We start from the raw sequence: 25,608 nt of genomic DNA on the forward strand, positions 1-25,608 counted from the left end.
CATGCCTGAAGACTACATCCAAGAGGCCATGCAGAAACAATCATGTCTAGCAAGACAATGTTATCAGGACCATGGTGTTAGAAACAAAGATTACTACGTCTTGATCTCCCTTCACCTTAGCACTGCTCATAGACGTAGGCACATAATGCTGTAGGGAGACAAGAAATAGTTCACGTTTGTCCAGATCACTAAACTGGAAGAATATTTTTAGAACCTACAACAAAATAGAAGTTACCGTATTTTTCGCTCTGTAACACGCACCCGACCATAACACGCATGTAGTTTTTATAGGAGGAAAATCTGCAGGCATGCCACCCGTAGGCATTCCCGCCATAACACGCACAGACATTTCCCCTTACTTTTTAGGAGGAAAAAAGTGAGTGTTATGGTGCAAAAAATACGGTATATATGAAGCATGAAGTGTCCACTCCCACTGCTTGTTAGGAAGGTGAGCACACACTCTGCTTTCCATATCCTTATGCGTAAGCACCTGTGACTCACCTTGCAGGTTTTCCTTATCTCTTATCAGGGACTTCTCTTTAAAGTTTCACTGCTCTTCTCCTGTTTTCTCTATCTCTGATATTGCCTCTCAGTTGCGACTTTCTCCAGTGTTATTATTCCAAACGTGGGCCTTTGAAAATAGAAAATAAAGTGAGACTAATGGTGTCTGCTTTTTGCAGTCTTCTCCCACACCATGCCACTGCTTGGCTGAGCCTGCTTGTAGGGACATTTCACTGAGCGACTCATCAGTGACCATAATGCACAGGAAGGTGCCCACTATTGCCCTGTGGCACTTCTAAAACAATTTTCTAAAGATCATTTAGTGTGTAAAAGCTATTTTCAATTTCGGTTCAGCAAGGAACAATTGCAAGAGGCAAAAAAATATATATGCATTCATGGGGAAAAGAAATCCATTATTTTATTGTGTGTGTTGGTTATTATTTATCTGCTTATGCACAGAGCATCACTCCTGCTGGGCTGTAATCTTAGACTATTGTGGCTTCTTTCTTCCTCTTGCATTTGACAAAAGACCTTTGCAGTTGCTGCAGTTTCGGCAATTGAATGTTTTGAAGGGCATCATAAACACAGCTAATCCCCTGCCGAGAAAAGCAGCTGGCCATCCCTGTAAACAGCTTTTGTTGGACCCAAGACTCAGGCATCTGTGCAAAACAGAGGGTACAGAGAAAGAATATTAACATGTATGAGTTGTTTGTTAGGTCATTGGACTGAAATGCTAAATACTGCAATTAAGTAATATTAAGTACTTATAACTCCAGCCCTAGTCAGCCACCACTCAATAAATGCACCACTTGTCTTTCATGTCAAGCATGACAAAACGAAAGCATTTGTGGATTATGTTAATTATAAAGGGGCTGCCATGCCCCTTTCTGCAGCCTACCAATCAGTTTGGTGGCCTTAGAAACCAACTGGCAGCAAAACATACAAACAAACAAACCTGGTGGGAAGTGAGCTTTAGCCCACACTCTTGAAGTCACTATGCAGAGTCCCATAGGCATTACCTCATCACTGTGAGTCCAACTGCTCAACAGAGCTAGAACTTGGCAGAGGAGTGAGGCACGGGAGCAGAGGCTGCACAAGTTGTTACCCAAGTCTCTCTGTTTTTGGGGAAAGGCTACGACTTGGATGTCCTTAAGAATGAAAGGCCAAATGAAGAAACGATAAGGGTACCCTACTGAGAATTTTTGTCAAATATAGGTAGGGCCAGTGGAAGCTGGTGATCATAAAGGCTGGTAGAGCAGAAGCCAGGGAGGCCAACAGTAGATGAAGCCAGAGTCAATGATAGGAAGAGCAAACTAGCTCTAGCCCCCCCCATCTTTGTTGAGTTGTAGAAGCATTCCCACACTCTACATTCTCCTCATATGTACAGTGGTACTTCAGGTTAAGTACTTAATTCGTTCAGGAGGTCTGTTCTTAACCTGAAACTGTTCTTAACCTGAAGCACCACTTTAGCTAATGGAGCCTCCTGCTGCTGCCGCGCCGCTACTGTGCGATTTCTGTTCTTATCCTGAAGCAAAGTTCTTAACCCAAGGTACTATTTCTGGGTTAGCAGAGTATGTAACCTGAAGCGTCTGTAACCTGAAACCTCTGTAACCCGAGGTACCACTGTATATGCATCGTGCTGGGGAATATATAAATAGAATCATACTAGGAAATGGCAGGAGACAGCTGAAGAGTCCTCGTGGCTTGTGAGGAGACCCTCCCTGGAGCCTGAAGAGGATGTCAGTGAGGGCAATGGAAGCCCCGAAGAGACCGGAGGCACAGTGGGGCTTTGCTTAGGCTGCTTGCCTCCCTGCCTAACAGCTGACTCATGGGGTGGTGCAGCAGCAGGAGCAGCAGCAGCCGCTTTCCTGCACATCCTGCAGCCTCCAGCTGGCCCCACAGCTTCAATTCTAGTTGAAGAGAGAGTTGTATAGGGAGAGAGCAGGAGCAGGGGGAAAGAGGCATTCAGAGGCTTCTTAGAGGGTGCTCCCACATTTTGCATTATTTCACTTATGCACACAGGGGCCAGGAACCTAAACCTCATGTAAGTGGGGGTGCCTGTACAAGGGCAACATTGAAACCAAGTGGCGGGAAGCTAACAGCCAGTGCCACACCATGGGCTGGTTTTAAGTAAGAAGGCTGGCAGGTGTGAACTTGCTGAAAGATGACTGAGGTTGGTGTGGCACTGTCCCATTCCCCTTAATGGATCAGCCTCCACTGAGCAGAACCCTGTCCTAAAGCCAACTTAAGGGAGGGAACTTAACTCAAAAGTGGAGTGAGTAGGTCTCTGAAATTTGGGGACACTCTCATAAGAACACATGATTGTCTTTCACTAACATGCTTGAGTTTATTGTCATCAACAAGTAGAATATGAACTGTTGAGTTTCTTTTCTGAGTTTATACTGTCAGTTTAATTTATAATCTCATTTACTCACATATGGAATTTAAAGTTCATGTATTGCATGGTCATGCAAAGGATCATTAGTTTTGCATCTAAACTCAAGTAAATACATCTGAAACGACTACATAGTGCTTGTCCTTTTTTTACCCCTGCCTCTGGTTCACTCTCCTTCCTCTGTTGTTTCCATTGTTTCCATTTAGATTATAAGCTCTTTGGGGTGTAGACCTGCCCTCTCTTACACAGAGCATGAACAATTGGTTGTCTTTTATAGCAATATCATGTCCCTCCAATCCCCTCTTTGAAAGAATGAGTGGTCTCCAGTTAAACAATAATGGCCAAAGTCTGGAGGGAAAAAATTGTTAAGTGGTTGGCCTTGAACGGAGCAGATGCAAAATGTCTTAAATACCAAACACAAAACTTCACCTGAGCTTTGAAGTTGAAGTTCTCCCAGTTTCCAACCACCAGAACACTGAAATTATTGCAGCATTTGGAATGCAACCTTAAAATAAACAAACACATCAATTAATAAGCCTGTCACTGATTTGAAAAGAACTGGGAATCTTTCTATTGAGGTAATAGCCTGCTGAACATGCCGCAGAAGACAAGGGGAAGTACTGGGTTGCTATAACCATCATTTGCCAATATCCAGCTAAGAAGACTTAGAAGGCCCTAAGGGTAGTCAATGTGATGCCATCCAGATGTTTGTTCCCATTATCCTATCTATTGGTTATGTTGATTGGAGCTGGTGGTATCAGTAGTCCACAACAACTGGAGGGCACCATGTTGACTATCTTTGGTACAGACAAAACAGAGTTACATGGACCAATGATCTGATTCAGCATATGCTACAATGCTGCCAAGCCATTCTGGATTGCTTTCAGTGGGATGCTCACTGAAATTCATGTCAATATCCACATTCAAAGTGCATATCCTGATCCACATTCTGGCCTGGCTGGTTCAATTCATATGTTTTTTTGAAAAGTTACTATGGATGGATGGGAAGAGTATTTTCCTATCTTTGGAAAGAAAGAAAAATAAGTACATTGAAAATGACATTTTTTTCCAGCTTTTCTAGAATATAAACAGCTAATGATGGAGGCAAGGACTGAGAGCATCAACCTGGTTAAGCAAAGTAGCCCAGCCTTTTGGAGCATTTCAGACTTTAATCTGTAATATTTGTAGCCTGGCAGAAGCTATATTTATTATAGAACTGGAATAAGCTTAAATATTTGAATTTGTTCCCCTTTCCTTGCTGCATACTCAGCCCTTCTTCTTAGCTGCTTGGCCACTTTTCCCTTATCAGAGGATTGTAGTAGGTTTATTATTTAGATTCCCTTGCCTTCTTTTCTGCCTTAAGTCACCCAATGAAGTGCATGCATAAAACAAACAAAGGAGAATGTATTTCTCTGAGACCCTGAAGGGAATGAACAAAATCAGCATTTAAATGGGAGATATTTAGAGGGCTTTAAAATAAAAGGGAAAGCCTTGGTTCCATAAAATGGTAATGTGCACCTAAAATAACATATTTACACATATTTAAATACCCACCTGTATTTAAGGAATAACTCTCTTCTAATAGCATTAGCCTCAATGGGAGAGTCAGGTGCCGCAAATTGTATAACATTTGTATTAGTTCCTGTAATTGAAAACGCCAAGTGCCTGCATTCATTTACAGAATCCTTTGGCCTTATGCAGTGCTAGAGTGAGCAGCTATTCTAAGGCATGCCAGTCCTTCCCCCTTAGGTTTATTTGAATGTCCTTGCTAAGATAGAGCTATGTAGACATTAAATGTCATTTGATTCCCTCTCCACACCTGCCTTTTGGTGGAAACCACTTTTAGGAAAACTGGATAAGTTGCCCTACTTTCCATTATAAACGGGACTGACTTGTGTGACAGAAAAGTTTGTTTTTGCTGGGCATGTTGGGTCAACAAGTGCTTTCTTTTTCTTTTCCCCTGCCAGCAAACGGTTAAAAAACAGCAGCTTATGATTGGCCAGAGTTCCAGGAGGGGAGTTGAAAAGGAGAGGATTTTGAGAGACAGTTTGTAGGTTGGAAGAATAGGTTGGGAGATAGGGAGTGAGAGGAGAGAGAGTTGGTTCTGGGTAGAAACATCCACTTTGAGCAGACTTCCTCAACCTCGGCCCTCCAGATGTTTTGAGACTACAATTCCCAGCATCCCTGACCACTGGTCTTACTAGCTAGGGATCATGGGAGTTGTAGGCCAAAAACATATGGAGGGCTGAGGTTAAGAAAGCCTGACTTTGAGGAATATATCACAAACTAGAGAAAGGAGACTCTGAGCTTAGTGTGAAGGACAGTGTGTTGTGTCCTGTAAGAGTAATTAGGCCAGGAATTAACTGGGAGGCTGAGGCTGAGCCAGGAGAAGTAGAAGAAGAAGTCTACTTAGGACTCATTCCAGTCAGGAGGGGAGAGATTCTTCTCCAAAAAGAGAAGACTCCCAAACCAGTTAAGAGGGGTGTGGAGATCCCTTGGGTCTGTTACGTGGAGTACCTCAGGAGTAGGTTGTCAAAGGGGTGTATGACAGGAAGTACCACCTTGTTTAGGAACCAGAGTATTATGCAGCAACAGCTGTGCAACAACTGAGAAAGAACTGAAGTGAAATAACATTATAATCTCAAGTATTGTATGTTTTACTCACTTTGTGTCATAAACTTCCTTTATTTAATAAAATCATTCTTGCTAATTTGATCAAATCCTGCCTGAGACTCCAAATTATTAAGTTTTCTCTCACACAAGTCCCCCACAAAATAATATGGGGTAGTTTGTAGGAATTTTTGGAACTGGTGTTCTCAGTGGTGGGTGCACTATATTTAGGTGAGGGCGGGCCCAACGGCACCAGGGGGAAAAGATCTGTTGCGCAGTCGCAACTTGCCAGAAAGCAGTGTATGCAACTGTTTCATACAATCTGCAAAAATGTTCCACCTTATGCAGACAGCCCAAGTTCATGGATGATAATCCTGTTAGAATCAACTGTGAATGAGCCATTTGGTCCAAGTCTAGAAAACAGAAATAGAATTAGGACCACTTCATACTTTGCAGTATGCAATGGAAACAAAATGTTGCTGTGCTTTTTTGGGCAAAGGAGTTTTTGAGCTATTTTTGATGAAATTCGTCAAAATCTACACTTCTGACATGGGTTGTCCAGATTTCCTCTGACATTCGAACAAATTTCTGTCCGGACACTGTTTCTAATGGCCGAATCCTGGCTATGTCCAGGAAATTCTGGACATATAGCAACCCTATTGTAAGCCCCTTCAGAAGGGCAAGCAGGGCAAGGCCATTTATATTCACCAGACTCACACAAATCAAATCATGTGATCCGCCAGCTTCTACCTCATATGCTAGCTAATGCAAAGTGCCAAAAAAGGACACCACGTAACATACCGGTTATGTTCTGGCCTCCAAGTGCATAGCTGAAATCGCATAAAGTGGGGACCATCTTCTAAAAAGCCTCCAAATGTCCGTTTTTTCCTGCTCTCCAGCTTTCTCTTCCACTGTCTCCCCAATCCGGACCAAAATATCTGGAGTTGAAGCTCTGGGTCCAGCTGAAGGATGCATGGAAAAGCAGCACCAGCTGCTGTGCTACCCTGTGCACCAGCTGTTAGGCAGGGAGGCTGAGCAGCCTAAACAAAGCCCCACTGTGCCTCGGTTCTCTTCGGGGCTTCCTTTGCCCTCTCTGATGTCCTCTTTGGGCTCTCCTGCTCTCTCCCGCCATTTCTGGATTTGAATCCAATTATTTATTTCTTGGCGCTGCACGTATACGTGGTTTTGTGTGAGCTGGTAGCGCGTAAGGCCGGGGATGCCTGTATTACAGAAAACTGATGTTTCCAAGGTAAATAGCTGTCAGGTTTTTGTCTTTGTGGCGTTTCAATTTTAATCGCAATGGGGAAATTGATGTTTTCATATTATTAATCTATTCTACATATGACAGTTTCAGTCAAAATGGACCAGAGTTTAGAATTGGCTTTGGCCTACTATTTAAAGCGATCAAAACATTGCAAATTACCAAGTCTTTCTCTCTCTCTCTCTCTCTCTCTCTCTCTCTCTCTCTCTCTCTGTGTGTGTGTGTGTGTGTGTGTGTCTGTTGAAATAATGCAGCTGCCTGGTAGAACCTACTATCAGAAAACCTCTCCTACTAATCAATCCTTGTTTCCCTCTTGGTAACTCCTGAGAGACCTCCAAGTAAATAAAGCTCTTTAATTAGTGATGTCCTCCTCCACTGCAGTATGGGAATCAATGGCCCCAGCTCAGTCATTGTCAATGGTTTCTTCTTCTGCCTGCCTGCAGCGACTGTACCTTAAGGGCAAAGAGGAGGCACACAGCAGCAACAGCTGTTTACAGGCCACAAAGGGGCTGATTTGAAAGAATGTGCACTGCCTTGATTTCTCACCTCACCTTGAGGACAGGGTGACATGTGTGTGTATGCATACGCATTTTTATAGTTTCAGCGGAGGTGAAAGAAGTCAGCCCTGTAAAAGAGATTGCTCAAAACTGCTTCTGTAAAGCACTAGGAGGACACCTTTCATGAGAGCTGAAAGAGCTTAAAAAAAACTCTTTCTTTGATTGCTTTGGGGAAATTGGCACCAATTTAAATTGGTTAAATCTTTCACAATTTGAAACCACTCTTATGGCCCTTATTCTGATAAGAAATTTATCCTGGCAGAGGTTTATCAGTGTTGATAACGGTTTCTGCGGCTACAGGGAAATGTTGATACAGCACGAGCATCTCTCATCTTGACATTTACTTTTTTTTGCCAAATAGAAGGGAATATTGCATGTTGGAAGTGTTTTACTGTAGCAGATTGTCTGCAAATACTATATGCCACAGTTTGAAAGCATGGCTTTGATGGTGTGTCTGCACACTTTTCATTATTCATTGCATTTTGGTGCATTGAGAAGCCAAACTTCCACCCTTCAATCCTGGGAACCCTGGGAACCCACTGCCAGCCAGTGTTGACAGCATTGCTTCCTCTGATTGTTTAGCAAGAACGATTGAGTTGCTAAGCATCCTTACCAACTTTGCTGCCTTATTTTGATGGCACTGTGATCTGTATGCAGCATATTCCTAGTATGCTACAGTGCCAAGCTAATAAGTAGATTTCCTATGCTTTAAAATAAACTGTGTTGTGTGTACAACTTTAATTATATGTTTTATTTGTGCAGATGAGAATAGAGCCAAAGCAAGGGTTTTTATTTGTTCAGTTATTTATTGGCTGATTAAAATTACCAAGGTTGTAATTTATATGCCTTATTAAAGCTCATATTTGGGCATGTTAGAGAAAAACAAATACTCCCCTATTCTTTCCCTGTTTTCATTTTCTGCTTAATGGCTTTGCACCTGGCTTATTTTTAATTTCCTTTTACATTAGGAGTGTTGGTCTCTCTCCCCTTTACATTAATCAGTGGTTGGAAAGAAGTGTGAAATTCCTGTGCAAAAGTGCCTTAATAAACTATTCCTGCCAGTCCTTTAAAAATGACTAAGCTCTTTGTGGTTTGGCATGAATCTATCTTTAAAAAGATGTGAAATTGTGTTTCTATTTGTTTTCTCTTTTTGTATTGTCTTAATTTGTTGGGTGTTATATATATAAATGCAGGACACGGGTGGCACTGTAGTCTAAACCACAGAGCCTAGGGCTTGCTGATCAGAAGGTCAGCAGTTCAAATCCCTGCAGCGGGGTTAGCTCCCGTTACTCGGTCCCTGCTCCTGCCAACCTAACAGTTTGAAAGCACGTCAAAGGACAAGTAGATAAATAGGTACCATTCTGGAGGAAAGGTAAACGCCATTTCCGTGCACTGCCCTGTATCACCAGAAGCGGCTTAGTCATGCTGGCCACATGACCTGGAAGCTGTACGCCGACTCCCTCAGCCAATAAAGCGAGATGAGCACCGCAGCCCCAGAGTCGGCCATGACTTTATATATGTAAATATAAACATATATGAATGAGAGAGAGACTGAGAACAGGAGTTAATGTTCAGGTTGCGTTTCAGAAGATCAAATGCCTAAGAAATTATAAAATATAATTGGTGCCATACTTTAGCATAACAATTTAGTATAGTGCACAGTGTTTATTTAGAATGGGATTCTTAAAAGTCCCTAAGCAGTCAGGTAGTTTTGTCAAGCATCACTAGGAGAACAGCACAGTCTAGCGTTAAGCAAAAACTATAGTATTATGCAAAGGTATACACCCTACCTCCCCCAAAATGAACACAACCCTTCATGGAATGTGCTGAGGCTCATGTAGAACACAGTTTTCATAATATTCTGGGCTCCCTGGATAGGCCTCAGAAACTGAGTCAGGTATTTGCATGGTGGTAATGGGGGTGAACATGAATATGTTGTGATGGAGAGGAAGATCTTAAGCCTGGAGTTACTCAACTGCCAAAAGGAATCAAGAACCAAATAATCAGGGGCAGTCCATCCCATTCAGCCACCTAAGGTGAAACAGGGATTACTGCCTCCTGCCACCATGCTGCTCGCCCCCCCCCCCCAATGCTGCCACCAGGACATTCCACAAAGCATTGCTGCTTGGCTTCTCCGCCCAATGGCATCAAAGACAAGTGGCAACACAGCATGCCAGAATGCCTCCCTATCGGCAGTGAGAGGGGAGTGTTCTGACAGCAGTAGATGGCTCTACAAATAATAGTGCCAGACCTTCCATGGAGGCAATTTGAGAGAGCAAGAGTGGACAGTGAGGGCAGCCATAGATCTGCCTGACATAAGAGGGGTCAAACCAAAGAAAAGAATAGCAGCCTCATATCCTTCCTTCCTTCCTTCCTTCCTTCCTTCCTTCCTTCCTTCCTTCTCCTTCTCTTCTCCTTCTCTTTATGTTCTTTCCCAATCCTCTTTTTCTCTTATTTCCTACAATTCAATGGAGTGGAGACAAGCGAGACAAATTTTCCCTGCTGCATACATTGCCAGGTACAAAACTGCAGGTGCCACAAATGTATTGTGGTCTTACCTGCAACCACCATGCATGTCATCTGGTTGCCCCTGCCGCCACAGCTAAGTAAGAACCACAAGGAAAGGCACTAGTGTGCCAGGCAAAATTTCTGTGATAAGATGAAAGGATTGTAAATGAAATATGAAGGAAAGGAAAGCCCAAAGGTGTGAGATTTGGGCAGCTGTGTGTGAAAATGTGTAGGGAATTGATCCTTAGCAAACAGATAAATATTACTGGGCTGTCTTTCCTATTGTTCTGTAAACACACTGCTCTGGAATCAGACAGGTAGCACTTTTACGTCTTATATTTGTAGGGAACATGCAAAACAGGAAGATCATAGGTCAAATCACTAACTACTTACATCTACTTAAATTCCACTTACTTTTATGACATCCTGACAATTTATACCAATTTTCCCCCTCTTTAAAATATAGGGTTCTGTTATGTTCTTATAGAAAATAAAGTTTGATTCCTGGTCATTATGAAAGGCTGGACTCCTGCAGCTTTTTTCTCCCTTGATCTTACAGGTCTTGATTTGGGGGAAGGCGAGAGAATCGAGAAAGGAAAATAGTGAGATTTAGGCAAGAGTCTTTCTTTTTTGTGTGTATGTTCCTATGCAGAAAATTGCACAACAATAGTGCTGGATGTGGGGGCGATCTGGCTGCGACATCTGTCACCCCGTTGATCGCCAGGGTTGATTCGGCTGGTCTGGCTGGCTAGGCGGGTGTCCCCTTCCTCCCTCACCGCTCCATGTGCGTCCCTCCCGAAGCTGCGCGCTCGGTGGAGGAGGACGACCATCCCGGATGGGGGGAGTGTGCCGTTCTTCGGTCGGGGGTGTGCGGTGGCTGCGCTCCCCTGCTAGAGCCTCCAAACAAGCACAAGATGAGGAAGTGAAATCAGTGATGGTTAAGTGGGCCCAAGATTTGGGTCACAACATAATGTTTGCTGACTGGGAAAAGTTATGGACCACTGGTATGAAATTTACAGCATCTAATGCCTTAAGAGAGAATATTATGAAAATGATATACAGGTGGTACATGACACCAGTCAAGCTTGCAAAAATCTACCACTTACCTGACAATAAGTGTTGGAAATGTCAAGAGGTTGAAGGTACATTCTTTCACCTTTGGTGGACATGCCCAAGGATAAAGGCATTCTGGGAGATGATTTATAATGAGTTGAAAAAAGTTTTTAAATACACATTCTTGAAGAAACCAGAGGCCTTTCTCCTGGGTATGGTTAGCCAACAGGTGCATAAGAAGGATAGGACATTTTTCATGTATGCTACAGCAGCAGCAAGGATACTCATCGCACAGTATTGGAAGACTCAACAGCTACCCACACTGGAAGAATGGCAGATGAAAGTTATTGACTATATGGAATTGGCAGAAATGACCGGCAGAATCAGAGACCAGGGAGAAGAGACGGTGAAGGAAGATTGGAGGAAATTCAAGGATTATTTACAGAAACATTATAAGATAACGAACATTTGATGACATCGGATTGAGGATGAATGGGTATTTGGGAAAAAGTGATCAGAGAAAGATTTAATATTTTGTCAGACTAAGGAAATGCAATTATCTATTAGTCTTTAAGAGTATTAGAAAATCAAAGTACGATAGAGGACAAGAATTTGCAGACAGAATATATGATTTGGAATACAGAGAAGGAAGGCCTGGGGAAGTCGGAGAAATAAGTTAATGTAAAGAATACAAGGAGACAAAAATTGTTTTTAATATGTTTTATTTTCTATGTTGTATTTTGCTGTTTTGTGTTTGTGTGTTGTAATACTTATCTTTTCTGTTTTTTCCTTTTCTTTTTCTTTATGTTGTTTTTCTGAGGTTGTTGGTTTAATGTTGTTTCAAGTTTCTGTTGTAAAACTCAATAAAATATTATTTAAAAAAAAAACAATAGTGCTGGATGTAATTGCAGAGGAGTGTTTTGCAACTGTACAGATTAGGCTGATTTTGGTGTGCTTTTATGTGTGCCTTCAGTTCTGTCACTGACACCCCTGCAAGGAAAGTCAGGGCAGCAAATATAAGACAGTGCTAGGAGCAATCCAGCTAATGGGAAATGCACTGAGTAAAATGTTCTTCTTTTGAAGTATGCTGACATCTCAGATTCTCCCTCCCTCCCTCACACCCTCCCTCTCCTCTCTCTTCTCTCCCTTAATCCAAATTTGTTTATCCACCAACATAAACAGGTGCTTGGGGAAAGGTTTTGCCATTTGCTTAACCTCCTCCCACCAAAGCTGTGATTTCAGCACAGATTTGCAAAGTGCCTGCTGAGCTGCCTTTGTTTGTGTTATCTGTTCCTTTGCACACACCCCTTTCATTGCATTGCCCAGCCCAGCCCTCCCTCTTTTTCTTTCTTTCCACTTAATTTCTGCTTAGATATGTAGTGTGCTTCTCAGCTTCTTAGTCCTCAATTCCAACTGAAAAGAATTCTAAGTCTGTGTAGCTGCATTTACTCATCCCTTCCCAGTATTCATTTCCTCTTCCTCTTTTTCCCACCCCGCTCACCACACACAATCAAAATATAGATTGTAAGCTCCTTGAGGCTGGACCCTGTTATCTGCTTAGGTTATGTACTCTGTTCCCTGACAGTCCTCTGGAAATAGGGATAATGCACCATCATTTATCACATACTAGTCCAATGATGCAAAAAATTAACTAACTTCATCCTGCAGTCATTTTTTTACTCCAAATTGGAGAGTGTTCTGGCTGTTGATGCCTTTTGGGTGTAAATTTGCACTTGTTTACTAATCCCACTGTCCAGTTGACTTCAGTAGGACTTAGGGTAATTACCGTGATGGCAAACCCCAGAACTTGGGATCGCCTCCAAACCTGTGCCAAAGGAACAGCTAATGGCACAACTAGACCCTTAAGGAAAGTAATTGGGAAGAGAAAGATTGGGAAGGGGTAAATGGCCCTTAAATTGAACTTGCTGGACTGAGAACACACATCTAGGGCCAATTTGCCAGGGCTTGCCAAAAGCAGATTTCAGTACAGGGCAGTGTCAGTGCACAAGTAGCTCAGTACAGGCTAGATAGCATCCCTGCTTTACTAACTGTCTCTGGTTTGGCCCTTGCGCTGGTCTCCTGGAGAGTGCTGAGTGGTCATGGATAAGGTTTAAATCTCCTTAGCTTTATCAATGCAACATCATACTGTGACTTAGGATTATTCTCCAGACATGCATGCTTTGTTTCCCCTTGTAAAAATCATCCTTCACATGAAAACATTATTACGGAGGATGAGAAGGCCATTAATACTGATTAGAAGAAGCAATGGCATTTCCTTCAACATAATTAAAGTTGCAGGCTGAGCTCTACCATGTCAAAGACCGTAGAACACTTTACTAGGATTTGTCATTGGTATAAAATATGTTGAGGGAGAGCAACGGAGGAGCAGCCGGTGAAAGTTTGTGGGGTGATATCTTGGCTAACGCGGAAGGCTGTATCTCAGCCTTCACTGAGGCTTTTGGTTGTCAGCAGTATTCCACCGAAGTTGCAGAGTCTACTGAAGAGATTGCATTGTACTGGTGCAGATGAGGACTATGGGGAAAGAGGCCTTATGTAAATTGTTGTCCCTTGTCCCTGATGTGGATGGTGGGTCAAGTCAGCTCAGTGATAGCTTTGGTTATGCTGGTTCAATTCCTTCATGGGATCACCCTTCACGTTAACCCAAGGAGACAGGTCTGAGGATGAAAGCTCGCTCTTGCCAATTCTCCTTATAAACCTGCCTGAAACTATTCCCAGCCACCCCTCCATTCTCAGCCTTCCTTGTACCACATTCCTTCTGAGATCCATGTTTTTCCATGGTTTCTACAACATCTTCTTGACTGTTCCCTACAACAGTCTCCTCCCTCTGCAACAATTCATTTCCTAGAGTGGCAGCAGAGCCAATGGATGGAGTGAACATGTTGCTCCTAGAGACTCACCCTGTGCCCTTTTAAAAACTGGAAATGAATGTTAAAAGCCCCTTTCCATGTGGTTTTATTATTATTATTTAGGATACACTGTTGGCTGGAGGTACTGAGTATTAGCTCTTGCTTTATTTCACATCTCTTAAAGTGTGCTAGCATCTTGTGCTTAAAAGTAACAGAGCCTTAACTTTATTGCCATGTAATTGATGGTGATAGCAAACAAATAAAAAAAGCTATTCTGGGTTTATTGGGTGCAGTCCTTCAAGGGGCTGAATCTTCCAAGTGTTGCAGGCTACAACCCTAAACTTGCTTGCTAGGGAGTAAGTGCCAGCAGGACTTAGTTCTGAATAAACACACATTGGATTCTGCTGCTAGTATATTTCAATAGATTTGTTGTGCATTGCATGAATGTAAACTAGGCAACCTCAGTTGTGAGAAAGAGTCAAATAGAAAATTCTGAATAGTAACCAGCAGCCACCAAGAGATTTTTCATAGGGCTGCTTACAACCCCCAGAACAAAACACATCATTGTGGGACGTGTGGCAAAAAAATGATAAAAATAAATGGAGTATTTGTTTAGGAAATGAAAACACAGCAGTAAAAGATGCTGAGAAGCTATTTAGTGCCGCACATTACTTCTTCATCACTTGATTATTTTAGTTTCATTTCTATTTACATACCCAGTTGATTCTTTTGCATCTGGATTGTGCACAATTCTTTCAATAATGTACGGTTCAGTGGCTATAATTACAGGATTGTTAAAGTTCACATTTTACTATTCATCTTGTTATCTCCAGTAATGGAAGGTTAGAATAAATGCACATAATTACACGGTTGGTCCTAAATTATTTTTTATATTGCTCTCACCGGGACACACTTGAAAAGCAAAATTTATTCTCAGTGATTTCCCTCCCCACCCCCCCTTCACTGTGGTAATATACTTGCAGTGAAAAAAACCAGCCTCCCTTTTCTGCTTCCCAGAGTTCAGGTAAATAAAGCATCTGCAGTATATGCGGCACATCTACTTTAGAAAAAACACACGCAACTGCCCAAGTTCTTTGATAAGAACAAACTGCTGGCACGTTCTCTGATCGATGCTGCATTGAAAAATGTGTGGAGTGAGGGGCACATGCCGTCTCCTCTCAACTGTGCCCAAGGATGCAGCCTGCATACTTTGCCTAATGGGTCTTAGCAGGACTCACTGAAAATTTGCCCTCTCTGTGTAGTTCCTGTTCATCTGCATAGCCCTGCCCTGAGTTGTGTTTTGAGGTCATACTAGAATCAGGGTAGCCAATGGGATGCCCTCCAGATGTTATGGGCTCCATCTCCCATCGGCCCCAACACGTATGATCAATTGTCATGCATTGGTCAGTGTGGCTACTTCTGTACCAGAATGTGATGAATCTTGTGGAACTGTCCTTTATAGAATTTTGTTTGTTTGTTTTTTTAAGCTAGCTTACTGATTCATCATGTCCAGAATTGCTCCTGTGCTGAACGCACTGAACACAGTGGGAAGGGGAGGTAATCAAGATAGCCATGACCCAGTTTTGTTCCCTCTGAACATTTACTAAATGTTAGCAGATGGCTATTGTTTCCTTTGGTTGGGTGCAGTTTTCAAGGCTTTGGACAGAAGACCTTTTAATGTCCCCTTGCTGGAGACATTTTAAACAAAAGATCGGTGGGAATCTCTGAGCCTATTGATATAAATATAAATAAATAAAGGAGGAAAACGGGGGGCTGTATTTTATGGGTGCAGTGCTTACCATGTCAAAGTGTCTTCTTCACAGTGTTTGTAAAAAAAAGTATCCATAGTCTTTGAGTTCTCTGCCATTTGTGTGTTGTATTAGAACACTCATGAAGGACTTGCAACACAATGAAAACATAACACAATGCTGTGGAAGCATTAATTATACTTAAATAAAGTTGAAGCAGTCAGAAATCTACAGATCGGATTTTGAAAAGTTGGGAGAATTGCCCCTATGACCCAGGACTAAGGCCGTCCAGAGTCTACACTTTAGACTGCTCCCATAAGAAATACACTTTGCTTTGACCCAAAAATAAGTGAAATTTGGTGAAGTTGCATAATGCTACTTGGCCAAATAGCATAACCAGTAGTGTTGTTATTTCTTCCTTTTGTTGGGAGATTCAAGACAGAAAAAAGAAATAACTTCTTCACACAGTGCAATAGTTAAACAATGAAATTTACTCACACAAGAAGTAGGGATGACCACCAACTTGAATGGTTTTAAAAGAGGACTGGACAAATTCATGGAGGAGAAGGTCATCAATGGCTACTAGCTACGGTGGCTATGTTCTACCTCCACTGTGAGAGACAATATGCCTCTGCATACCAGTTGCTGGAATCGCTAGTGGGCAGAGAGCTGATGCACTCATTGCCCCGTTTTGAGGCTTCTGGTTGGCTACTGTGAGAATAGGCTACTGGAATAGATGGGCCATTGGCCTGATCCAGCAGGCTCCTCTGATGTTCTTAAAAAGAAATGAAGAACATATGATAAATAAGATAAGATAGAAGAGATAAGCGCATATTTTTCATCTGCCCCAGTGATGAAAATTGCTTCTGCGAGGCCACAGCTGTCTCGGTAGAGGGCCAGGTCACACATGTTCTCCATGTAAATACTTCCCTAGAACAGATTGCATAGAAAACAGTCTAAATGTCTGAAACAGCTTTTTTGTAGAAATTTGAACACTCCATCTGTTGCTCCATTCTGGTCTCCCTGTTTTCATTGGCTAAATCTGCAGTGGGACTAGTTGATCAATGCAGCAAGATTATTCAGGCAATGGCGGTTGCTCAAGAGGTAAACTGGTTTCAACACAAAGGCATTTTATGGTTGTAAGCCATATGGGTCATCCACCCTCCCCGAAGGAAAAGCTTATTACTTATCATTAGAAAGGGGGGGAGAGAGAGATCCTGAATAATGGAGAGCTCAAGCTGTACTGCATACAGGAGGAGGAAAGGGATGCACAAGAGCAGGAAAAATAAGCAACACAAACTGTGCATGTGTGTATGGCTTTTATTGTATAACCACAGAGCTTGCAAGCGTAATGACTGAGATGCTACTTGGGGATGCTTGTGTGCTACACAGTAGCTGCAATGGAATGATAGGGCTGTTACACACCGTTGAAGATGTAATTAGCACAACTCGGCTCTGCCTGCTTTTCAGAACCGTTGGGATGTATGTTGAATGAATGGCTGCCCAGGAGAGATGAATGGTTTATAAGAATTAGGAGTAGCCTGACCCAGAGGATGATCTTGTTTGACAGAGAAAGAAAATCCTTGCAAGAAGCTCTGGCTCCCACCCATGCCTCTGTAACACACTGCATCTGGCTTTCCTGTTTTCACTGGTTTCAGTGAATCTGGCATCACACAAGTGGATATATTATACCCACAGCCCAGTAAGGACAAGTTGAGCATATGAAGCTGCCTTATTCCAAGTCAAACCATTGGTCCACTCAGCCCACCATTGCCTATTCTCAGTAATATCAGCTCTCCAGAGTGAGATCCTTTTAATTAGATATAACAAGCATGGGACTTGGGGCTATCTGCATACAAGAATGTAAGAAGAACCTGCTGGATCAGGCCAATGACCCATCTAGTCCAGCATCCTGTTCTTGCAGTGGCCTATCAGATGCCCCAAAGGGAAACCAGCACTCAGGATTTTGAGCACCCGCTTCCCTCCTCTGGTTTCCAGCAATTGGTATTCGGAAGCATTGCTGCTTCCACCTGAGGGGGTAGAGAACAGACGTCATGACTAGTAGCCTTTGATAGTTCTCTCTTCCATGCTACCACCAGACTGTAGCCACTCCTCATGAAATGCCATATGAAGCTGTTGTCCACCAAACCAGACCATTAGTCCACTGCAAGTTTTTGAGCAGAGAAGACTGTATTCCCGCTTTCCTACTTGGTTATGTAGGAAATTGAAACTGGGGTGTTCTGTGTACAAGGCATGTGCTCTACATCTGGTTCAGCTGAAATTGCAGCTCCTGCTCGTTCTGGCACTGGAGTTATCTATGCTCTTCCCTTTCAAATCAGACATCTTGTTTCAGCTCCGAAGTCTCAGATGAAACAGCGCATTGAAAATGCAGCAACAAACACTCTTGTTTGTTGTACCTTGTGCCTACATCTTTTGTCCCTTCCTGACCTCTGTTGATCTTATCTGTCTAATTATCATTCTACATAGGATGTCGCTCCTGTTGTATCCATGGCTTGCACAGTGCTTTCGCTCAGTCTAGTTCTCTAAGCCCTTCACTTGACCCCTCCTTTCACAAGCGCCTTGCTTTCTGATTAATGAGGCCTGGGTGGTTATGGTCCTGCAGCGCTTGAGTGGCAGAGTACAGGAGGGAAGAAAAGAAGCAAAAGAAAACTAGCAGAAAGTGTGCTCTGACTTCAAGCCTCGCTCTGTCTGCCAGAAGTCAAGTTGCTGCTGAAGAGTCTTGCTACACAGCTGCCGCATGCAATGCTCTTTCTGTTCCATGTTAAAAGGACACATGGACTTGAGCTTCTTTAGCAGCATACAGACCATATCAGACAGATACTACCTTGTAAGATTTCTCCAAGAACCTGGCAAAGGAAAATGAAACCTTCAGAGCTCTCCAAAGGTAGAAGCATCTGCTTTTACACTTGGTTGGATATTAGGAGTGGATTCTGGATTATTTGTTGGTTCTGCTGATACTACCCAGCTTGGTTTTGTACAGTGCTGAACCTAGCTCTTATGATATGTTAGCATCTTTGACTTTTGTTGAAGATAAAAGAGCTTATGTCATTATGAAGAGTGCCAACTTGGGCTTCCAAAAAACAATGAGCTGTTGGACACAGCCAAGAAACTGTAATTATGAAATGTGATTGCACCTATTATAGGCAAATTCTTTGTTGGCTTTCAGTTCAGGATGCCATTTAGCCACCACCAATTATATCAGAGAGACACAAATGGCTTGATTTTGTTGGACAAGAAGGCAGAGTGTGTTGTTTATGTTAAATGTAAATAGTAAATAATATTCTGTGTTTCCAGACAGAGAATAATACAGATAACCATAGTGTTTCTGTTACTAGTACTACAACGGATCAGGGCACCAAATAGCTGTATCAGGTGTTCCAAAAAATGTAGTGGAAGAAGTTCTATTTTCTAACAAGGTTTCTTCCTTTATTAAGGCGGTGGCATTGTGCTATCAGCTGCCTAGTATTCTTTCCTGCTTTTGACAACACTGGTTTTTAGTGAATGCACACATTGGAACCATTCAGACATTAGGTGGACTTTGCCCTGATGCTAACTTGGGATATCAGCAGGGTTACACGGGCTTAATTTGATTTATGTAAATTTGCTGCTATTCTTTTTTGCTGGTCAAAGTGAACTAAATGAATCAAGCACATTATGGAACAAGGGGTTGTGATCCAAAGCAAACTACTTGTTCTACTGGCAGTTTCCCTAATCTAGACTAAGTGGTTTGAGAACTGTAGATTTAATGAATGACTTGAAGATGATGACCCAACATACTTTTAGTTTCCCCTTTTATTCTTGACAAAATAGGTACAGCACTTCATAAGCGAAGCATCTATATAGAAAAAACAACAACATGATATAATTTGGATTTAATGGACATTAAATAACTGAATAATAATTGTGGTACTGTAAACATTAGGAGTAGTGAATATCTACAAGAGAACCACTCATGATCCTAATTGTTTCTTCTGTGATAACAACACACAGGACCTTCAATTTGACCCTTTGGTTAATGGAGAAGAATAGGAAAACTCAGAGACAGAGGTGTGGTGTGAGCTTATTTGCAGTCTTGCCTGAAAGATCTAAATTGCACTCTTCCCTATTCACCAATTCAAAACTCCTCCTTTCCTGTGCACTTCAACTCATGTGGCTGACCTCTTCCTTTAAAGCTTCTTTCAGTATGGCACCAAGCATGAACTTTGTGTGTAGGCTTCTCAGAGCTACATTCTGCTATCCTTTACGGCATTGAAGATCTATTTCCTGAGGTTGACAACACCTCATCTTGCTCATATTAGGTATAACTCTGCAGACACAGTAATCTCAGAATTACATTTCATTTCTGATACAGGCAAGCCAAGCTTTATTCCTCCCCCCTTCCCAATGAGCAAGCCTTGTAGTGTCTCATCAGAGAGCATAATTATATTAACTTAATGCTGAACAAAACCTTCATATACACTTCCGGTTGACCTTCCTCCGCGCAACAAAAGAAAATGAGTTTTGCAGACTGGGTGGGGGTGGCGGCGGGGATGTTGGTGTTCATAAAATATGAAACTGAAGCTCTGACAGTGTTGGGTTTCCTGCTGGAACTCAAAATTTAATCAGCTGCAGTCTTTTAGAGGTGGCAGAGACATGGCAACTTCTACAACTTAAGGAACTAACATAGGCCGAGGAGGAGCCCCAGAGCTACAGTGCAAAAATAATTAACTGTTGTTCTCATTTGCATTCGGATGGTGCATTCCCATTATTGCAAGCAGTGAGTGAATCACTCCTTACAAGCCCATTTTTACAGCATGTTTCTACCTGGGAGGTCAGGATTCTAATGTATTTTCCTGCATTAGCGTGACAGTTACTTCCATGGTAATAGCCCAGGTGCACATCACTGTGCCAGCCTGTGTACAGGATGTCTTTTGCTGAAATCAAAAAAAGGCTACTCTCTCTTGCAGCATCTGAATGAACCTGACAACATTTGTGGGAACCAGCTACAGGATTATAACTTAGTAGTTCAGCGATGTCATTTTTTAAAAAATGTCACAGGTGTCAGTTCTGGCACTAACCATTTTCTCTTCTTTAAACTGGGTAAATTTAGTGCTCCCGAAAGTGAAAAGCTGATGACACCCATTAGAGAAAAGTGCTGTGGGGGACAGTTGGTGCATAGACCTCCCACACATGCTGCTCTTCCGACATCTTATTCTTGATCCTGTAGCAGCAGCCCTTTCTCTCATTTACAACAGCTGTGCAAGGTGGGAGGCAATGGCCCTGATCTATCTACTCTTACTAATTCCAGTTGTAAACAAGGGGAAAGATGTTAATTATAACTCACTTATTCCTCTGGTTTCATTGGGACTTAGGCTGCAGACCTAAACACACCAAGGAGTAAGCCCCACAGGACGCAGCAAGACTTATGTCTGAGTAAATACGAATAGAATCGTACTATTAGTCATGACTCATCTTAGCAGGATCAGGGCCATTGCCTTCCCCTAGACTACTCAGTGAACTGAACAGTGTTTCAGACTTGGGCTTCCACTGGCTAAACATCAACTTTTCTGCCTACTGCACCCAGAGGAGAGAAGCTGTGTGTGTCTGATTGTGAAAATAGAAGCTTGCATCACATCTCCCGTGTAAGGAAACGCTTGTGCGTCTTAAGGCCAAATCTGTGTGTTTCCACGCATTCCAAGAGTAAATGGGAAATTGCAGGAGATCCTGCCCTCTAGTGCTGGTTTATTCATGCCAGTGTGTAGTTGTCATGGTTTTTGTGCTGGTAACAACAATGGCACTCTCCTTTCCACAATATGGCTTGGAGACCTTTGCAGCTCCATTATTCCCCCAGCCTTGCATGGCAAATAAACAAGTCAGGAGGCACTATAGTGAAACCCATCACTAACTTGAATCTAAAACCTCAAAATGGAAAAAATATATATGAAAAAATGAAGAAGTAGTAGTAATGAAGCTTTCCTTAAGTTATTGTAGAACAGGCCCATGCTGAGCTCAGAGGTTCTGTTGTTAAGTTATAAAGCACAGACTTTTTGGAGATCATCGCTTGGTTGGAAAGGAAAGGTTCTGGTGCCACCACAGCTCACTGGATTGCATAGTTTTGGCAGGTTTCTGGTGATAAATCTAGTTTTCCCTTTCTGTTTTCCCCACACAGATACATTTCCCCACACAGATACATTTGTGCTTAAAGTGGCTCACAGTAAACAAGCAGTCTACAAGAACAGTAAAAAATCATAACGGAAGCTGTAATATTACAGCAACATAACAATGTCAGTTCAACACAAGTAACAAATCCTTTTTAAAGAACCATCATCTTAAATACCCTTCATTAGCTTCTGTTTCTACCACAAATTACTTGTGTTCCTCTACTTTTTGTTCTGTCTCATCTGCATTGTTATTTTGCATACATGAATTCCCCTTTCTATACCTAGATTTTCTTGAAAGGTGAGGGTGATGCTGTTTCCCCCCATTTTTAAGCGACTTTGAGATCTATATGGAAATGCATAGCTGCAAGTTGGAGAAGCCACTATCCTAGACAAGACTGTAGATGTTCACATTTTCTTTTCCATAGCATAGAGAAAAACAGCAGAATTAATTTTCTTATCTCTCTGAGCGATCAGTGAGGCTGGGGTGGGGGTTGGATAATGCCTATACTGCTCAACACTTGTCCTTATACACTAATGAAGCCTTGCTGTGCATCAGCTGATAAGACTGGATTGTCACCCAGTGTAATCCATGTCTAGATAAATGTAATATGTTATGGATTTGTTCCTTGCTTAACACTCATTTCCATACCGGTATTTTCATTTAGTCTCTCCATCGCTCACTTTCTCAGGTTAAGATTGCAAAAATTATACTGGAACTTCATCATGATAATCTAAAATATCTCCCACCTTCAAACTCTGAAAAGTATTGGTAACAGGGATTTGTTTTAGAAATATTGACTTTCCATTGGTGGGGGTTGAGTATATAGTCAAATATATCTCCTAAGTTTGTGTGCTGTGAGCATGCTTTTGTAGTCTTGTCCAGAGAGCAAGCTGTTGAAAAAGTAGAATGAGAAGGATGTAGGTTTCATATGTTACTGCCTCAGTTATTTGGATTTTCTGGTTTCAGTGGGCCCATAGAGATGACCAAACTACCATGGTGCGCACACACTCTGTCTAATTGTCTCTCTCTCCCTCCTCCCACACTCCTTCTTCTTCATTTTACCCTCACAACATGCCTGTGATGTAGTTTAGGCTGAGGAATTGTGACTGGCCCAAGGTCACCCAGTGAACTTCATGGCTAAGGTTTTGAAAGCTGGTCTCCAAGGTCCTACACCACACTGGCTCTCGCACTTGTTTAAATGAATTTCACTGAGTCACCTTGGCCACCCACTATTTCTCTGCCTGACTTACCTCACAAGCTAGTTGTGAGAATACAGTGGAACAGGGTGCAAAGCCACATACGCCACCTTGAACTCATTTAAGCTGCAAGTTAATAAGTGCAACTTAGTAAATAAACCTGTATCCACACCTTGTGCAAGAAGGACAAATGAACTACAAAGTGCCAAAATATTTCGGTTTTCCAACAAGCCTTCCAGTATGGTTGACATTGATCCTACTGCCAGCTACAGAAGAAAGCAACATTTAATGGATGAGTGGACCAGATACCTGAACTGAACCTGAGTTTAACCAAGTTCATATGCAAAAGCTCCCAGGAGCTGTAGAAGAGAGGCTAACATGAATGTTTTAACCACTGAGCTTTGGCTGATTGCTCAATGCAAGCTCCTTACAGAGAAGTGACCATTAAGTCTGCAGCGGCAGCACCTGCCTCGCAACATGGTAATGTTCTAACCAACCCCAGTCTCATCTCTTGAGGGCAGTCAATTAATCCTCTACACAGGTGCGCATCCCACTCACCCTGACAACATTATCATCGCAGGAAGAAGTCATTGTCCCCAAGTTCAAAGCACGAACACACATAAATCAATCACTGGTGGAAACTCACTGTCCATCCTGGAGCTGACATGGAAAGGCTGACGGTTCAGCAGAAAGAGAGAGAAAGTGTGCGTGTTTAAGATGAGGATTTCAAATGACTGGAGCCTATTTATGGTGAATGCTGCTGAACCACAAAATGAAACTATGCCAATCAGCACTTTTGCATTCCCGAAGGTGGAAGTAGAGAAGGCAAACAGCACTTGTGTGGGGACATGTGGTAAATGATTGTAAAATGATCATCTATAACCCACCATATTCAGGAAGAGAATTGTGTTTTAATAGCAAAGAAGAGGGACACATGACCAACATCTGACTACATTATGATATTTTATTCAAGTGCTGCTTTATATTTCATTGTAACCTCTTCATTTCCTGAAAGCTTTCTAATTTCTGGCTTCTGTGGGTGGTGGTGGTGGTAGTTTTACTCTATATCCATCTATCCTAGCTAGCCAGGCTATAGATTCCACTGGAGCTGAATTTTGCTCCACCTGCAAAAATAGTTTGCTTAAGCTCAGCTGATCCCTCTAGATCCCTCAAAGCAAATCACCACCTTCCATTGTCATCCCAACTTAGTCGGGGCAGGGAGCAACCGAGTGACAAGACCAGAAGCCCTTGGAATAGCAAAGGAAGCTACTCTCCTCATGCTAGGACAGAGAGCCTATAATGTAGCAAGGGGTGTTGTGTTTTCCAATCAGTTACTCTTTCAAAGTTCTGGCATCCCAGGATTCAGATGGTGCTTAGCATCCCAGGATGGAAGAGCTGCAAAAAAAGCAAGGCTAGGGTAAAAAAAAGAAAGCACAGTCCACCCATTTGCTGTAATGTTAGCACAGTGACTCATACAGGACTGGTCCAGGACATTTTCTGTAGGTTGGTGCCACCTTGCCATTCTATGCATAGAAATTTGCCAGGTGGGCAGCTGGATCTTCCTTCAACACTGGTTCTGGAACAGTGTCTTCCTCTGCACCTGAGGGCAGCAGAATAGTTTAGGAGGTGCAGGGCACACAAGTCTCTCCTCCAATATCCTTCCACTACTGCCTGCCTACAGGATTCAGCACCTGAGACAGTTGCCTCACTCTGCCGAAAGGTAGGGCCAGTGCTGCTCCTGTCCACACACCATACAAGAACCTCACCTCATATAATCTAAGGCCTTTCAGGCAGGTAGGGGGACGCCAGAGCAGCTCCCTGCACTTATGGCTTTCATTTATTTCTAGAATACTTCTAGAAATACTTCTAGAACAGTGGAAAGTGTCTGGTGCTTGGTCCACTTCAGAAATGCATCTCCTCACCTGAAGCTGTGGTCCTGGCAGAGCCGGCTCTACCGTTAGGCAAACTGAGGCAGCTGCCTTGCAGGCTCCCTACCTGCCCTGCTGCCATGAGATCTCATGAGCATGCAAGATCTTACCCCAACTGGGTGAGATCTCGCCTGAAATTGTGGCAGGGCAAGAGGAGAAATGGAACTGGTGGCAACACGTATGGCAGTGGCAGGGCAGGGCAGGGAAAAGCAGAATTTCCCATTTCACCTCAAGTGATGAAACAGGAAGCACTGCCCCTGGGTTGCAGTCTCAATCCTATCTTAGATGGAATCCCAGGCCCTCTCTGTTTGAAGTATGAGAAGAATTATTTTATTTCAACCTATGAATGTGTTGCTCACTTCACAGAATGTGATGGTGAAGGCATTGGACTTTTGTGCTTGCTTGGCATTGCTCAAGACAATCGTAGCTATCACTCCTTTTTATTTCTTAATTGGTTAATGTTTGTGAACATAAAGTGCCCCATAAGTACTAAGTATTATCACCGGCACTAAAACTCACTATAAAATTTAAAAGCAGGGAAAAGTTAAACATGCACATTAAATAGCAGTGGCAAAGCAATCGCTAACACATCATTGATTTATTTCAATGCATATGGATGCCTATAGCATTTGCATTGAACTGGTCATGATCTAGTTGAGCTGGGCAACAATGTGGTTTTTTATCTTTGAGGCAGCAGTACCCAAGAGAGGTGGCTTATTGAATCTTTTTGTACATTGAGAAGCACAGTACCAGTTACCCAATAGTGTCTAGATGGGATGATCCAACATTAGTTATTACAGAACCTTTAAGATCATTTAACAT

At 42.5% G+C, this 25,608-nt stretch overlaps 1 protein-coding gene and 2 long non-coding RNA genes across 35 annotated transcripts in view; 2 read left to right on the forward strand and 1 right to left on the reverse strand.

Moving 5' to 3' along the window:
* NRXN3 (neurexin 3) overlaps nucleotides 1-25,608 on the forward strand; it is a 1,187,696-nt gene that overhangs the window by 817,654 nt on the left and 344,434 nt on the right. The window lies entirely within an intron of this gene.
* The window catches only part of LOC310681517, a 52,665-nt gene that overhangs the window by 5,388 nt on the left and 21,669 nt on the right, over nucleotides 1-25,608 (forward strand). The gene's annotated exons all lie outside the window — the stretch shown is intronic.
* LOC310681493 lies at nucleotides 944-23,612 on the reverse strand. Its single transcript, XR_014513354.1, has 3 exons — nucleotides 23,505-23,612; nucleotides 23,031-23,124; nucleotides 944-1,160 (listed from the first exon to the last, which is right to left on the reverse strand). It is a non-coding gene; the product is annotated as an uncharacterized lncRNA (long non-coding RNA).

Source organism: Podarcis tiliguerta, assembly GCF_965153285.1.
Source record: "Podarcis tiliguerta genome assembly, chromosome: 1".
Lineage (NCBI taxonomy): Eukaryota > Metazoa > Chordata > Lepidosauria > Squamata > Lacertidae > Podarcis > Podarcis tiliguerta.